The 17,590-nt window shown below is 40.6% G+C and overlaps 1 pseudogene; it reads left to right on the top strand.

Moving 5' to 3' along the window:
• Positions 1–150: 150 nt before the first annotated feature.
• LOC129353799 (NLR family CARD domain-containing protein 3-like) lies at positions 151–17,103 on the top strand (annotated as a pseudogene).
• The last annotated feature ends 487 nt before the right edge of the window (positions 17,104–17,590 follow it).

Below are 17,590 nucleotides of genomic sequence, written 5' to 3'. Positions count from 1 at the left end.
GCAGGCTGCAGAGTGAGGCCCAGCCTCTTCACTGACGTCATCATTGTGGGACTATTTAAGATGTGAGACATGCGCAGTTCTGACTTTTTGCAATAAAGGAAGCGGTGGTTTTCCTCCTGGTTCAACTGAACCAGGACTTTTCCTGCCCTTATGACGCCAACCAGAGGAGGCTGCAACATTAATAATAAAGAGCTCGACATTTCCCAACCAGAACTTAGAATCAAAGAGGAGATCCGAGTGGCGGAATGTTTACGAAGCAACACAAAATGACACTTTATTAAAGCGCAGCTAACAACCTGCATGGGTCCAGATGCTCGGTCATAATATGACACAAATAAATAGAAAAACCAACAACTTACGGAGCAAAGCAGGTCGGTTTTAAATGAAATACAGAAGCGGTGTTAATTATCTTCTTCTTCTTCTACTACTACAGGGTGTCAGTGGCGGCTGCAAACCAACTTCAGGTGCATTACCGCCACCTACAGGCCAATCAGAGAAGCACTCACCTGTACGGTCAGAAGAGAAGTTGGAAACGGAAGTTCAGGTTTGACATTAAAGTTTTTATTGCTTCTTCTACTTTTATTTAATATTGTCGTTCAAGATACGTTTGCCCAACGTAGAATACATGCAATGCACATTATGCAGGAAAAAATTATCTAAAATCTGTCATATATCATTATTTGAATGCAAGCGTTTAACTTTGTGTTGAAGCTGGTGGGATGAGAAAGAGGAAGCGCTGATGTAGCCACAGTTACTGCAAGACCTGATCATTTATTAGTGCTAAGAATAAGAAAGTATTGTTGAGAATTAAAATTCTATTTCAACAGTATCTTGGGATGTGGAAGAACAGCTGGAAGAAGTGGCTCGTTATTTGGCCTCAACTTTGAAGTTGAGGCCAAATAATTTCTTTGTGACATGACAAGTTCAGAATGAATGACTGTTTTCAAAACTTACAATTGGGGTCTATTGATTAAATTGTGGTCAACAGTTTAAAGGAGATAGCTCTCATTTAGCTTTTTATCCAAAGATAACAGCTGCAGGTGAAACATTTTGAAACAGAAACAGAGAATAAACTAGAAGAAAACCAAGATAACTGATTCCCAGTAAGATAAATGAAGGCAGATTCTTCTCCTGGGTTCATTGAAATGTTTTCTCTGTCAGTGTGAACCAGAAGCAGCTCCAGAGTTGAAAACATCCCGCAGTTGAAAGAAATTCAAAGTCAATTATTTGAATTCCTTTCTTAGACAGGAGCCCAGTTCTTCTTCTATTATTATTATTATTATTATTATTATTATCGCTACAGTTCTGATTACAGACTGTTGGATCTATTACCTAACACTCTTGCTGGACATTAATGAGGACACAGGGAAACGGTTAAATTTTCTTATGCAATCTTCCAATTGAACGGAGAACTCTGCCCAGAGTCATCCCGTTATCTCTGTCTCCGGACCAGTTCTAACGTGCTTCTCTGCAACTGCATATTTTATTACATTGAGGCGTAGCTTAATTACAAACATTTGCATAGAAGGAGTGGCAAACACAATACACATTCTCAAGGTACTGTCTTTGCATCTCCTGATGTCACAGTTGTTTGTTGTCTCTCTGGACCATAAAACTAGAGTTTCTTGGGACATCTAGCCTTCGATCCACTCTCCTGCTCGGTGTCAACTCTTTCTCCCTGGTTGGCACCTGTGGTGCCCTTGTCCTCCTGTCAGGGCAATTGTGACTGCAGGCATACTGCTCCGTTCTCTGGATTCTCTGGTTCAGTTCCCTCTGGGGTCGTAAAGTTCAGTTCCCGAGACTCTGGGTTGTTTGCAAACGACCCATTCTTCCTACCAGGCTAACTGTCACCCTGGCCATCCGTCTCCAAAGTGACAAACTCATTGCTTCAAAGATAAAAGAAAAACAGGTCCAAGGGGCAAACAAAGATTTATCAACCTGTATAGTCTCCTAACCTTGAATATTTATATTTGTATTTATATAAAAATCTAACACAGACACTCTCAGTGAGTGCCGGTTGGAGACATCTCAAAGTTCACAGCTCACACAAGCTGATTATCAGCAGCTGTGGGTCTAAACTCTGATGCTGAACAGCAGCGTCTGACCTTCAGTTCACTAATAATCGATCCAAATTTTATCATTATTCAATTTTATCATTAAGCTTGTCTGAATGATTTTGAGCAACAAGAAAATATGATATTTCTAAGTATCTGTTGTTTACCTTGTGGTCTGAATTATTTTAATTATACATTTCCATCTCTAATCACATACAAGTCCGAAATATATTGATTTCTATCTACAGGATTGAGTCAGAAACTGTTTCGTGAAAAGTTGAAAGTTTATCAGTTTTGAGGTGGTTGGGTGAGTTCATACTGCCCTCTGGTGGTGAAATATCGCAACAACAGACATTCGTCAAGTACATTTTTGTTTTAATGTTCACTTTTATCAAGTCAGTTCAAGTCAGCATATGTTAATGTCGTTAAAGAAGAGTCACTGCAGGTTTTTATTCAGTCTGATTCTGATCAGAAAAAACGTCCAGCAAAGAGTTTGACATAGCAGCTTTATTTTATTATTTAAAACTCTCTTCATTACAACAGTGAATTAAAAAATTGAGTCAGAAAACGGTTGATAGAGTCAGTTTTTCTCTAAACTCCACATTAAGTGGATTTTAAACGTAAACAATGCATTATGGAGACCGTAGTTCCTATTGTGGCCACCAGAAGGCGGTTTGTTTTTCTTTCGAAAAAGTTTATTGATACTTGGGACATTTTAAAAATATGGCATTTATGCAGTTATTCAGATAATTTTTTTATCTTTCTTTAAAATACAGTTTCGTTATTTAAATTAAACTAAAAGCAGATAAGAAACAAGAATAAAAAACATCACAGTTCAAAGTTATGCAGGACCGGGGTGACTCCCTGTCAAGTCCGGAGTCATCCCGTCCTTCCAAACAGTGATGGCGCCCAGCGGGGGTTCACCCTGGTGCTCCTTCCCACCTGCGTGACACTGAGAGCCAGGCCGCCGCTGCCGGGACCTCTGTCCACGGAGGCGCAGGCGATTCTTGGTGGCTGTGTCCTCGGCGCGCCACCTGCAGCTCTTCTTGCTGCCGCCATCCGGATCACAGCCACGGGGGGATCTGCCTGCGCCTGCTCACCAGCAGGTTTCTGGAGGTCCAAATGGCGTCTTTGATGGTGGCTAGGGTGAGCCACACCTCTGCAAAGTCTGTTTTTGTAAATTTCTGTTGGCTCACCCCGTACAGCATAAGCTGTGCATTGAGGACCCCCCCTGCCGGCAAGTGTGGGAATTGCGAGGAGCCGGCCGTTGCCCACAGGTCCTCAGCAGCGCTGCACTCCCACAGCAGGTGCCTCACCGACTCCGGCGCGCCACAACCGGTCCTGGAGTCTGTTTGGGAGGACAGGATGGCTTACGTTGCGCCAAACGGAGGTGGCGTCCCCGTACAGGAGCCCGCGCACTGGGGTAACTGGTTCCCGGTCCTGCACAACAGAGATGATAAAACGGTGATTAGTTAAAACCCAGAGGGCGGAAATACCCCGCTCTGAATTTAGAGGTGTTTGTGGAGCTGCAGATGGTTTCTGACTAATAAGTTGATTACGTTTATATCTTTCTCATTATAAATATTATTATGGTCTGTCGAAAGAACTGACAGCTGATTTAACATATAGATGTCTTATTTGAGTATAGATATGTCTATATTTCGTAAGTAAATCTCACACTTAAGTTTCCTGATGAAATAAAAAAACTGGTTTGTTCGCCAACATGGTGAATTTCCTATTTAGAGTCAGGAGAATATTTATGAAAATTGTATTTTTCTAGAAAACAGAATAATTGTGATGATTTGGCTCCAGAACCACATTTTACTGTTGATATCATATCCTAAGAAATTTACACAGTCATGATTTCTGTTAAAATAATTAAGAAGCTAAATAGAACTTACAGGTGAATTCAGTTAATCGTGTTTACTTTGAAAAAACCTTTTATATTTAATTTTTCTCCATTAGATATTTTCATCCTGCTCTATTCTCTGATCTCAGCGGGTTGGATTGATCACAGCACATTTTTATTGTTTCTATTTTTCAGGCTTTGATTCTCAAATTTATCCACGGTTAATCTTTTTGGGAGGATTTTTGTGAAGTAAGTTTAATTTTCTTTTCCATTTATTAGCCCTGCAGTGACTTTTTAACAACATTAATTTCAGTTGATTTTATTCGACCTGATAAAGTTTAATGACTTCAGCAAATCATCTGGTTGAGTAATTAATCAATCCTCCACCAAAACCTGTTTGTTCTGCTGGTTTTCTGCTGAATCCATGAAAAAAGCTGATCAGTTTCGGATCTGCTTCATTAAAAGCAAAATCTAAATACTGAAGGTTTTCAATCTTTATTCTAGTTTTGTTGTTTCACTCTGTGAGTCACGTGAAGTCATGTGGAAAAGAAACTGAAAGCAACTTTGGGTTCCTTCAGAACAGCATCCACTTTGAGTCGCAGGAGGAAAACAACTTGTTGACTTGTAAATAACAGTAAGTGTTGCCGCTCCGTGTCTCTCCGTGTTTCTCTCGGCTCTCTGGAGCCTTTCTAACCGATGAACCACTGCAGCTTCCCGGGTTCTCCACCACCGGGTCGCTCGGCTCCAGTTTACTTGATTAACTTCCTCATCTAGACAGGAATTAGTCACGGGTTAAATAAAATGCTTTATTGTGAGCATTTTACAATTTTACTTCACTAATAGGTTGATTTGTGGTAATAACACTGTTATTGATGATTGACACATTTGTGAGGTAAAAATGAAGATTAAAGCCGCACAGCAGCGTCATGCGTCCCTCGCAGCCAAGTGCTGCTCGGGCCTTTTGGCCGCCGCGGGTTGAGGCCCGCATGTTAGTCAACTCAGGCGGTACTTATGGATCTTCACAAAAGATCTGGTACAGATCGGTGGATGTAGACAGGAGATATACAGTCAGTTTTCACAGAATGAAACCCATATAAATCATAGAATAAAAGTAAAACATACAGCAAACAAAAAGCTGGTGACTGCCTGTTAAAAGTGGGCGGGGCAAAGGTGATGTCATCAAGTGACCATGTAAATGTGATTAGGACTGGTCTGCAGAAAGACGTCATACGAAGTGTGATGCAGCTGTGATCTTGCATTTGGAAGTTATTGAATCTTGATGTTTCAGGGGAATAGTCAAAGTTAGTTTCGACCATATGGTATTGAAGGAGACCCAATGATGATCAATCACAGTAACTTTGGTGACTCAGTGAGTTTCTGTGTAGGAGATACAACAGTTTATATTTTCATGGCGAGTAGGTGAACTTTGACCCCTGGTAACGCCCTTTCAGCATGCTCACTCAGTTTTGATAACTTTAGATGGGACATGCCTTATGAACAGACTGACCGAGTTTGAAGCCGATGAATCAAAATCCCTAAGAGGAGTTCGATCAAATACGAAGGCTGTAAACGGCGGCAAAAATGGGGTGAAAATCGGAACTTCAATCCAAAAGGGCCGACTTCCTGTGATATTGTGATACTGCAGCTGTTTACCCATGATTCCTTGCAGTGGATCCAGCTGGTATTTAGCCATGATTCCTTGCAGTGGATCCAGCTGGTATTTACCCATGATTCCTTGCAGCAGGTCCTGCTGGTATTTACCCATGACTCCTTGCAACAGGTCCAGCTGGTACCTAAGCTGGATGCTGTGGTCCCTGAAAGCTGCTTTGTGACTCTTTATCTGAGAGGAAATCCTGCTGAGCTGCACACAGAGGCTGACATGTTGCTGAGATCCCAGCTGGACCCGGTTCTGTCTGGAGGAGAGCTGTGGACCCAACCTGAGCTGCTGCTCCCTCAGAACCTCCTGCACACTGACTCCCTCCGTACAGATTTACAGTAGATCCAAATGTTCACTTCTTCATTCACCTGATTCACTCTGATTCTCTGAACACATGATGGGAACCAACTTTCTGCTTCCAGTTACTGGAACTGGATCACTGGGACTGACTGGTTCTCGTTTCTCTCTCAAAAGGTCCAGAAGATGGAAGATCTGGATCTAAAAGAACCTCCAGGATCCATCAGTCCATCTATGAGGAGTGACCGGTCCAAAGAAAACAACCCAGAGTTCAGTAATGAACCTGGACCCTCAGACAGAAAGTAAGAAACCAGTTTCTAACTGATTCATGTGAATCTATAGAGATAAAATATAAATTAACTGGTTGATCTCAGTGTTTTAATAAACAGTAACTTAATTTTCTCACTTATTAATTTAAAGTTAGACATGAAGGATGTTGGTCAGTAAATGAGTTTGAATGAAGGTCTGAATGAATTAATATGGATTAAAATGTTGCATGAAAACAAAAACATGTGAGGAGCAACAATTCAGATTGTCTGTAAACCCACTGAAGCAGTGAAACCAGCATCTTCCAGACTGGGAACACTGGCATCAGTCATCATACCAAATATAATTCAATGAAGTACTTAAAACCAGAAATCATCAATGTTCTGAGGTTCTGTTCTGACCCAGTTTCTGGTCCCTGGTTCTTTGTGGACCTTCATGAACATGTTCAGCTCCAGCCTGTTGCTAGTGAATATTTCAGTGATGAAGAAATGTCTTCACAGGAGGAGCTTTAGTGAGGAGGAGTTGTGCTGTGCTTTGGGTCAGAATGTTCTGATGGATCCGGGCTGGACCAGCTGCCCCCAGTGTGGGAAAACCCAGAACAGGATCTGGACTGACAGCCAATCAGAGCAGCCGTGCTCCAGGTGAGACTGAACATGTCCAATCAGAGCTTCTTCCTTCCAGATCCACGTCTTTAATTGAGATTTGGACATTTAAGATTTAAAAGTTTTAAGTTTCAGTAACTCGACTTTAGAAACTATTCATGTAATTTCAGCCTGTTCAAAAAATGGTCACAAGATAAATGTACAAATTTGACTTTATTTTGTTCATTTTAAAATGATAAATGAAGACTCTTACTCTGAAGGGTCATGTTGCAGCAAGTTAAAATAATCATAATATGATGAATCTGCACATTTTAGTTAAAATCATAGACATTGTCAAGCTCATAGCTGAAGGGTTTCTGTATTTTATGTTTTCTCCTACATATTATGTATTTCTAAGTTATTTAAGTGCCATAAGGTCTGTATTATTATCATTATAATTATTATTATTGTTTTTAATTTTAAAATGAGCAGCTCTAAATAAAACATTTCATAGAATCAATTTGATGATTCTTACAGATAATTTTATTTGTGTTTCAGCACATTATGAGTTTAAGGGGGATGAAATAGCAGAAAGGATGGCTCAGGGTATTGGTTGATATTAATGTTATGTTTAGAATAACAGAAATAAAGTGAATAATAAAACAATAAAAGAAAGAGAGGTGACAAAAGTTCTAGGTCAGCAAATTGCCCACCTGCCAATATGATTAATTTGATCTTGCTGAAAAGGATTTTATTCTACTTTTATTGGTTATTACACCAGGCCGTTAAGGTTCTGCTGGAAAATTGCATCTTACAATTCAGGAAATGACTAAAGGACAATTCCACGTAATTTCTCACTACCTTGAGCATCTTTAATGTGATCTACTTCAAAAACTAAAATGGTTTTCACGAGGCAGAAAGTGATTTTGAGCAACTTCAGAGGTCACTGAAGTCTCTGAAAAGCTCCTGGTTCAAGGTTGAGGTTCAGCCTGGAGATGATGGTAAATGTAGAATATAATAAGGAGTTATGTTACAGAAAAGCTTCTTCAGGAAGTGAATCGTTGTGATCCAAACGTTGTTGGAGAAGAATCAGGCAGATGAATGTGAGGACAGCAGAGCTGCAGCAGCAACAGAGGAGTGGAGGACAATCTGGGGACCAACAACTAGAACAGAAACCTTTATTCACTCTGACATTAACACAGACTGCATTATATATATTTACAGTATGAATGCAAAATGTAATAATACTAACAATCTGAGGAAAGTCATTTTAAATGTGAACATTATCGACATAATGAGTCATTTCTTTGGCAGATTAACGCTTTTTCTCCAGATTTCTTTCATAAAGGCTGAAAAAAGAGGAAACATTTTTCTGTTTCTATAAGGACAATGATGACATGATGCAGAAGAGTTGATGTTACTGAAACTCCTGGATTCAATGACTCTGATGGTTTTGTTCCAACTTTATCACTGAATCATGTTTTTTACTACAGTTGTCTTCTGTGTTTCATTTTTATTTTTAAGTCTGAATTGTAAATGTGTGGCAGTGAGCATGTAGAAACAGTTAAAAACAGAGAGAGAATGAAAACATGTCCATACATAGAGTATGGAATATTCAGAACAATTCAAAGAGCATCAAACGTTATAAAACTGCGTTTTGAAGCCAAAATACCTTAGAAATATTCAGAGCCAACCATGACAATCAAGTCATTTCAAAATAAAACTCAGTTTCACACAGACGCAGCTTAAATGTTTGGCTGTTGCACTGAATTGTTCAAAGTGGCAATAAAGTTAATAATCTATCAGCAGCTTCACAAATCTCTTTTATAAACATTACATTACCAAGACACATTAAAAACGAACCTTTATCTTGGCTTTTTTTCTATTATTCCTATTTTCTTTCTCCCTGAAGAATAAGTTGTTTTTTGAGACATTGTTTTCCAACTTATCTTCTGACCGGAGCTTTGGATGTTTGGATCGGCTCTGGAAGCACCAGGAGCAATTTTTAATGTTTTGGTCTCTAAAACTATGATTTCTACATACTTATCAAATATATTGTAACAAATCAATTCATGAGGAAATTGTGTGATTATGTCATTGTGATGAGATACAAATTGATATAAAAAAAAAATCAGGTCCACTGATGGGCCCCTTGGAGGCCCTGGGGATGCTTAGTTTCTTGGGCCGGCTCTGAGACTGACGTTGGGATAACTTTCTCTAATTATTGAATTATGTTTCCTTCATCGAAGTTTATGAAGAAGAACCAATCTGGCCACTTTATTAGTCCAGCAAATTGTTTTTATTTTGTTTGTTTTTCTTTTTTTTTTCAGATATTGTTGGTCAGTATCAGCCTGATCTTAAAGAGTCTCTGAAGATGAAGATCCAAAGTCTCTCTGAAGGCGTTGCTGAACATGGAAATAAAACTGATCTGAACCAGATCTACACTGAGCTCTACATCACAGAGGGGTCAACTAGAGAGGTCAACCAGGAACATGAGGTCAGACAGATTGAAACAGCATCCAGGAAACAAGAAACAGTCAGAAGAGAAGACTCTTTAAGTCCCACCTGGAGGAGATCAACCAATCAGAACAGTGATGACCATGGGCGTGGCTGGCATTGGGAAAACACTGTTAACACAGAAGTTCACTCTGGACTGGGCTGAAGGCAAAACCAACCAGAACATTGATTTCATTTTCCATTCACCTTCAAAGAACTGAATTTACTGAAAGAAGAAAAGTTCAGCTTATTAGAACTGATTCATGAACGATTCACTAAAACCAAAGGAATCAGCAGCTTTGAATCGTTCCAGGTTCTTCATCTTTGATGGTCTGGATGAAAGTCGATTTAGTCTGGACTTTAACAACACTACAATGTTGACTGACCCTGAAAAGTCGACCTCACTGGATGTTCTGCTGACAAACCTCATCAGGAGGAAACTGCTTCCCTCTGCTCTCCTCTGGATAACCACACCTGCAGCAGCCAATCAGATCCCTGCTCAGTGTGTTGACATGGTGACAGAGGTCAGAGGGTTCACTGACCCCCAGAAGGAGGAATACTTCAGGAAGAGATTCAGAGATGATGAAGAGAAGGCCAGCAGGATCATCTCCCACATCCAGAAATCCAAAAGTCTCCACATCATGTGTCACATCCCCGTCTTCTGCTGGATCACTGCTAAAGATCTGGAGGATGTGATGAAGACCAGAGAGAGAGAGAAACTACCCAAGACTCTGACTGAGATGTACATAGAGTTCCTGCTGGTTCTACTGAAAATGAAAAGGGAAAAGTATGAAGGAGGACCAGAGAATGAATCTATCTGGAGTCCAGAGAACAGGAAGCTGATTGAGTCTCTAGGAAAACTGGCTTTTGATCAGCTGATGAAGGGAAACCTGATCTTCTATGACAAAGAGCTCAAACGGTGCGGCATCAACATCCAAGATGCGTTGTTCTCAGGAGTTTTCACTGAGATTTTTAAAAGAGAGAGAGGGACACGTGACGTCTCCGTCTACTCCTTTGTTCATCTGAGCATCCAGGAGTTTCTGGCTGCAGTCTACATGCTCCACTGCTTCACCAGCAGGAAGTCAGAGGAGATCAAGACGTTCCTGGGAGACGAATACAGAGAAACATCTCTAGATGAGTTCATGAAGAAAGTCATGGAGAAATCCCTCCGCAGTCAAAATGGCCACCTGGACCTGTTTGTCCGCTTCCTTCATGTCTCACTGTGGAGTCCAACCAGAGAGTCTTAGAAGATCTACTGGGTCAGACAGAGACCAGTCCAGAAACCATCCAGAGAATCATCACAACCTGAAGAAGATGAACACTGATACAATCTCTCCTGACCCATTTATGAAGAGCACTAAAATATTCTCTTCTGGCCCGTTTATGAAGAACACTGATAGAATCTCTCCTGCCAGAAGCATCAACATCTTCCACTGTCTGGTGGAGATGAACGATGTCTCATTTTATCAGGAGATCCAACGGCTGCTGGATTCAGGGAAGGAGCTCTCAGAGACTAACTGTTCAGCTCTGGCCTTCATGCTGCAGATGTCAGAGGTTCTGGATGAGTTGGACCTGGAGAAGTACAACACATCAGAATCAGGACAACTGAGACTGTTTCCAGCTGTGAGGAACTGCAGAAAGGCTCGGTGAGTCCAGATGTTTCATTGTGTGATGCTGATTCAGCTCTATTGTCCTCCTGTTTCTTCTTCTGTCTTCAAGTTGATTCTGGATGTTTTTGCTCTTTATCTACTTCCTTCATCCCCTGGATTATTTCAGCCAATCAAACATCTAAACATTCAGCTCATCCAGGACAGATGCAGCTTCTGGTTTTAGACATGTTGATTATTTTAAAAATATTTAACTTTTTATCAGTTTTCAGGTTGAAATGAATAGAAAACCCTGAACTCTAGATAATCTATTTTCTCTAAGATCCAATCAGCCAGAGAAACTTTTAAACTTTAAACTCTTCACTCATTGAGCCGCTGCTCCATCATTCATATTTAAGGATCTTTGACTGTTTTTATAAAATAATTGTTGGGTTTAATAAAAACATTGACCATTCAAATAAATCCTCCTCCCTCTAGTTTCCTCTGAGTTTGTAAATGAGACCAAAATGTGTTTTTTGTCGTCTGGTTCCAGAAAAAGTTCTAGTTTCTGTCAGATCCTCCCAAAGCTCTGAGAATCTGCTTCCAGAGCTGGAACCATTTTCCTCATCAACTCTTCATCTGCAGCCTTTGTTGAAGCTGTTAGCTGTCCTCCATGAAGACCTGCAGAGACATGAGCTTCAACTCTGGAGACATCCAGCCTCTTCTAGTTACTGGAGAACTTTCACTGCTTCACCATGAAATGCTGCTGGACCCAAACGCTCCGTCTCCTCCAGGGGTTTTGCTCTTCAGCTCTTTAGGAGTTTAGCAACAATTTCTCCTGACATCCAAACCTTTGTTCCTCTGAGACAATGGACAGACCACTGCAGAGACATGTGTCCCTCTTCCAACCAGTTTTGTCCCAGTTCCTCTCAGATCCACAGTCTGAGAGGACGGTTCTGACCCGAAAGAGCAGCAGACCGGTTCTGCTGCTGCTCTGCAGGACGACCAGAACAACGTGAAGCTTTTAGCTGCAGCAGGTTGACGACTGTCCACTTTCTACTTTGTTAAAGCATCAAATCCAGCAGATGAACGGAGACAGAACTGGAGCATCATGTGTTTGTTCTGCTCCCAGTTTCCTCTGTGGCAGCATTTAATAACCTGCTGCTGGGAAACATGTTTCTATACAATATATTACTATTATTCATGATGATGCAGCAGATATTGGCTCAACAAACCCAGAGATGCCAGAGGTCCACAGCAGCTGGACTTCCTGTTCTGCTCACTTCATTTATAACTCACTTCCTGCTTGGTGGAAGATCTAAACGGTCTAGTCCAAGTCAGAGCTGTGAGCAGTTCCTCCTCCTCTCCATCATCTCCAGTCGTTTCCTTCATTCAGCTCAGTCAGCCTCTTCATCAGCTGCTGCAGAGAAACTGAACTTTCCTTCACTGATGATAGAAGATCTTCAACATCTGACTGCAGCTGAAGGTCTGAGGACATGAAGCCTGGACCAGAACCAGAACATGGACTCTAACCAGGAACTGCACAGATTCTCTGTGGGGTCAAACTCAGTAGATTGAAGATCAGATGTTGATCAGATGATGACATCACTGTTATCATATTTTAGTCTGTTTATGATCCAGATTGATTTCATTAGAACTGAATTTATTTCTTCTCTAATCACAGACTTGGTGACTGTTCGCTCCGAAAGGATGAATGTGAAGTTTTGGCCTCGGCTCTGAAGTCCAACCCAGATCTGACTGAACTGGAAATAAATCAGATCTTCATACTGGGAGGTGGAGACTCTGATATGAAGCATCTGGTTGAGATCCTGGAGAATTCAGTCAGTAAAGTGAAGATTCTGAGGTTTGTTTTCTCTATTTATACAATAAAATCATTTATTGATACTTTAATCAATAGTTAATCAATTTAATGTTAATATATATTATTTTAAAACAACCTGTTTAATCATCAGAATAAATCTCTAAAACATTTGACCTTATTAATTATTTTCTTATTTCAGACTTTGACATTATTGAACTTTGTTTTTCAGTTTTTCTCTTTAAAATGTTTTTGATGAACAAAATGAGTAAAATAATTGAAATGCTGTGAATGAATGATGGAGATGTTTCAGTTTGGTAAAGATTCAGATGCTTTTATTTCTGATTCTTTACATCAGAATGAAATGTTGATCCTCCAGAACACTGACGAGTTCAAATCCTCATTAATGAACGTCTAAGAAACCACTGATTGTAGAAATGCAAATCTAGATGCAATGAATGAAAGTGAGGTTTGCAGCAGCAGCAGGTTCCTCAGCTTTGTCCTGAGGCTGTGGTTCTGTTGGCCGGGTCAGAGAGGAACCGTCTCCTGAGGAAATAATGGCCTCCATTGGCTTTCGGCAGCTTTAATAGGAACCCAAAGGCCATTAATGAAGAACCTGACTGGTTCTGATCCAGTTACCAAGTCGGTCTGATGATCAGGAACCAGCAGAAATAGCTCAACTCATCCAGACTGATAGAAAACTTTGAGTTTTTTTGTTGAACAAATGTTCTGGTTCTGCTGGTTTGGACTCTTTAAACCAGTTTGACTGGATCAGATGTTAGAATCAGTTCATCATGTTTCTTTTACATTCAGGGAAATTAATTTATACATTTTTATTATTTATTTGTTCATATTTAAGTTTTAACTGCATCCTGCTGGTTCACATCTTTTATTCTTTATTCAGATTGGACTGCAGTTTATCAGAGACCAGCTGGACGTCTCTGTTCTCAGCTCTGAAGTCCAACCCGACCCATCTGACAGAACTGGGCCTGTACAGAACCAACCTGGAAGGTTCTGGACTGAAGGATCTCTGTGGTTTTCTACAGACTGAAGGCTGCAGACTGATAACATTGGTGTATGTAACGATATAATTATTGCTATTTCTGTGAATAATTCTATATAATTGATCATAAATCAAAGTTCATTTCTTCTGTTCTAATCAATATTTTCTGAGTTTGTTCCTGGATCCAGAGTTTAAATTAGTTTCTCTGTGTAACTGAGTTGGACCTGCTGATCTGAGGTAACAACAGGACAGCATTCGGACCCCAGTGTGTAGAAATCCCCCTCAGGTCAAGCAGGTCAAAGGTCAACATGAAATGTCCCTTTATTGAAGATCCATAAATCCCACATTAGCTTTAAATCTCCTGCTATTAGTTGATGATGATCCAGTCCAGGTTCACAGAGTCCAGGTGTTGCAGTGTTTTAACTAGACCAGATTAAAGATGCTGATAGTCAATAATTAGGTGGAATGGCCCTTTATCCACTTCCTGAGTCAGAAGATTCAATCAGAAACCAACTTCAGCTTCATCTGAATAAATCCAGACCTCTGAGTTTTTCTCTGAGCTCAACAGGCTGCAGATTCTTCAGGACATGAGTTTCTGCTCCCAGAATCAGAACCAGCAGAGATGCATCACATGGATCTGCAGCAGGTTGTTAGGAGAGGTTCTCCACAAGCTCAGACTAAAGGTTCACAGTCTGACAGAGACGGACAGAGAAAGTGGACTAACTAGATGAAATGGTTCCTAGAAACAGGGAAGCTTTCTGGGGACTTGACTGCTGCTCATATGGAGCTGCAGCACATGCAGCAGTTTGATGTTGCAGGAAGCAAAACTAAATGGAAGCAAGTGATGAATTTCCATTTTAGTGTCAATTCCACTAATGGAGCAAATGAAAGTCAGTCGTCCTAAAACCAGTGAGAGCAGCTTCCAGAGGAAAATCTGAGTTTGTTGTGACAGTCAGACTCTATCAGGATGACCACAGTCTGCTGGCAGAGATCCTGGACATGAAGACACATAAATAATATCAAGAAGATTCATTAACAGTCCTGCAGGAAATACTGACTTTGTTAAAGTCATTTTGTTCAAACATCTTGATTCAGCTCTCATTTTGTAGGACAGGAAGTGAGGTCTTACCTTTGTAATGCTTTGTATGCAACAAGCTTCAGCAGTTCACTGAAATCATTCTCATGTGTTTTACTGGAAAATAGATTTAAATGATTCATCTTCACTATCAGGTTGTTCCTTTATGATAATGTTCCCATTTCTGCAGCGTCTCTGATGAACGATTCAGAACCGGAACTAAATGACCCACAATGACCTCACAGAAAAAAGGATCAATATTTTCTAGTTGATGGTTCAGAAACTGAATCAGCACAAAATGATCAATTTTCAGAATGTGATGAGATCCTCAGAAACTTTGAGACAAACTTTGAGTTTCTTTGTTGATCAAATGTTCTGGTTCTGCTGGTTTGGACTCTTTAAACCAGTTTGACTGGATCAGATGTTAGAATCAGTTCATCATGTTTCTTTTACATTCAGGGAAATTAATTTATACATTTTTATTATTTATTTGTTCATATTTCAGTTTTAACTGCATCCCGTTGGTTCACATCTTTTATTCTTTATTCAGATTGGATCAATGCAGTTTATCAGAGACCAGCTGGACGTCTCTGTTCTCAGCTCTGAAGTCCAACCCGACCCATCTGACAGAACTGGACCTGTTCAGAACCAACCCGGAAGATTCTGGACTGAAGGATCTCTGTGGTTTTCTACAGACTGAAGGCTGCAGACTGAATACATTGAGGTATTTTAATGATACAATTATTGATATTTCTGTGAATAATTCTATATAATTGATCATAAATCAAAGTTCATTTCTTCTGATCTAATCATATTTTCTGAGTTTGTTCCTGGACTTGGATCCAGAGTTTAATTTAGTTTCTCTGTGTAACTGAGTTGGACCTGCTGATCTGAGGTCAGAACAGGACAGCATTCGGACCCCAGTGTGTAGAAATCCCCCTCAGGTCAAGCAGGTCAAAGGTCATCCAGTCTAGAAAAGTGAATTCCTGGAATCTGACAGGAACAAATCAATAATCAATGATTGATGCTTCAACACTTTGATCAGAACCTGGAATGATTTTATTGACTAAAATCCTCCAACACATCATGACCCAGTACCAGGTTCTGGTTCTGGTTCTGGTTCTGAAGTCAGCAGGTTTATTGGAGCAGCAGCTTGTTGGTATTAAAATTCATGAGAATCTTTAACTGGTTCTGTTGGACTGGTTAACCTGCATCCTGTTGGTTCACATCTTTTATTCTTTATTCAGGTTGAGGAGCTGCAGTTTGTCAAAGATCAGCTGTGATTATTTGGCCTCAGCTCTGAAGTCCAACCCGACCCGTCTGACATATCTGAACCTGAGAGGAAACAAGCTGAAGAAATCAGATGTTCATCAGCTGAAGGATCTTGTAAAGACTTTATGGTAAGTAAATGTTTGTAGTGAGTCCAGCTGCTGTCAGCATATTGAACTAAACCCAGTCAGCATCAAAGCAAAGTTCCAGTGTTCCCAGTAAAGCTGCAGCTTCTCAGTGGGAGGAGAATGGTTCAGGCTTCCTGATTGGACACAGAGACAGCAATCAGCCAATCAGAGGAGCAGCAGCTTGCTGTGTTGTTGCTGTGTCCATGTCTCCAGGACGTCCAGCTGGACTCCAGCGTCCAGCCGCCCAACATGTCTAGAGACAGTGGTCCTCATTCATCAAACAGCAGCAGATCTGATCTCAGACCTGCTTGTTCTCTCAGTTCAACAGGAAACAACTGATCAGGTTCATCTTGGTCACAGCTCTGAGATCAGTCTGACTGCAGCCTGGAAACCATCTACTGGATGTGCTGCGTCACTGACTGCTGCTGGAGAGACTGGAAACACTCACTGATCTGCTCTCCTTCTTCTCTCTGCAGGTTCTGATCTCTGTAAAGTAGAGAACGTCTCTGTGTCCTGCTGATCCTTACAGGTTGAAGCTGCAGCAGTTTGAGTCTAAAGAGACTCTGGATCAAGATGATGACCTCTGACCTCAGAACATTTTCCTTTTCTATTTCAAATGTTTTCCAGATGTCGATCAGGATGTTGAAGATTTTCAGTTTTATTTTTCATCTGATCTGTTTGATGATCTGCAGGAACAAAAGAGAGAAAAATACTCTGAGTTCGTTAGAAAAGTTAAATTGAGTAGAAACATGAAACATTAATTTCATTAAAAACTTGTTAATGGGACAAACTGTAATTTTATTCTGTTGTGATGAAAAAAGTTGATCTAAAATCAGACATGATAGCAGCTCTATAGATTCAGAGCCAAACAGTAAAACTTTCTCTGGATCTGTGGCATTAAATCCACTTGAGATCCAGACGTCCTGACCAGATCCTGCAGAGAAAAGAAACAATATTTGAACGTGGATCATTTGGACTCAGCTGCTTGGATGTGTGCTTGGATTTGAAAGGTTTTGTTGTGAAGCAGAAATTTGATGAAGTTCACAGTGAAGACGACTTCAGTCCACCTGAAACCTGGTTTCACTCAAACCATCTTTATTCACTTTAAGTTTCTGATGCAACAAGAAGGAAGAAAAGGTCAAAGTTGAACCAGAGATCAACTCCATGTTGCTCACAGATGTGATGGGATCAGTTTGCACAGCTGTAGTTCAAGGAGAACAGTTTTATTTTCCAGCTTTTGACGAAATCAACTGAATGTTGTGACTCGTTTCCCATCAAATTCCTGACAGGAGAAGCAAAACCTCACGTCTCCAACATGAAACTGCAACAGGATGCAGAACTTCCACCGAGCGTCACGTCACTCACAGCAGATCAGGAGCCTCGCTCTTCTCAACACCGCCTAAAACCTGGGATAAGGGGTTAAAGGTCATCTCCTGCACCTAGTGCAACATTTCACTTCTTATGAGAGCGTGTCTCAGTTTAGAGGCCAAAACCAGCAAGAAGCTTCAG

The sequence above is a fragment of the Poeciliopsis prolifica genome, unplaced genomic scaffold (assembly GCF_027474105.1).
Source record: "Poeciliopsis prolifica strain line A6 unplaced genomic scaffold, Auburn_PproV2 SCAFFOLD097, whole genome shotgun sequence".
NCBI lineage: Eukaryota > Metazoa > Chordata > Actinopteri > Cyprinodontiformes > Poeciliidae > Poeciliopsis > Poeciliopsis prolifica.
Note: the sequence above shows the minus strand (reverse complement) of the source record. Positions and strands in the feature narration are given on the sequence as shown.